This window comes from Bactrocera neohumeralis, chromosome 6 (genome assembly GCF_024586455.1).
Source record: "Bactrocera neohumeralis isolate Rockhampton chromosome 6, APGP_CSIRO_Bneo_wtdbg2-racon-allhic-juicebox.fasta_v2, whole genome shotgun sequence".
NCBI lineage: Eukaryota > Metazoa > Arthropoda > Insecta > Diptera > Tephritidae > Bactrocera > Bactrocera neohumeralis.
In genome coordinates, this window is record NC_065923.1 from 36187428 (window position 1) to 36187781 (window position 354).

Consider the following 354-nt stretch of genomic DNA (forward strand, 5'->3'; position numbering starts at 1 on the left):
TCTTTTTTAATCATTTAGGAATGATTTATTAACCTATACATACATATCCTGATTGTTTGTAATTCTTCACTGCCGCATGTAATGAACTCAATAACAATCTATTCTTTCAGTTCAGGAGTTGCAGTGGTGCGAGATGCAGTTTCTTCACATTGTAAGGAGGTTCTTTATTATCACAACTTTCGCTCCTAGCATAATTAATTAGGCTACACAAGACATATGCCATTTACTACACTTATGACTTGGACCGAACCAAAAAAATTTAAACCAAATCTAAACACACTACCGTATCCAATTGTAATATATAAAAACTTATAGAAATTTTGCCTAGACATGACAGTAGATTTGTATCGGGTT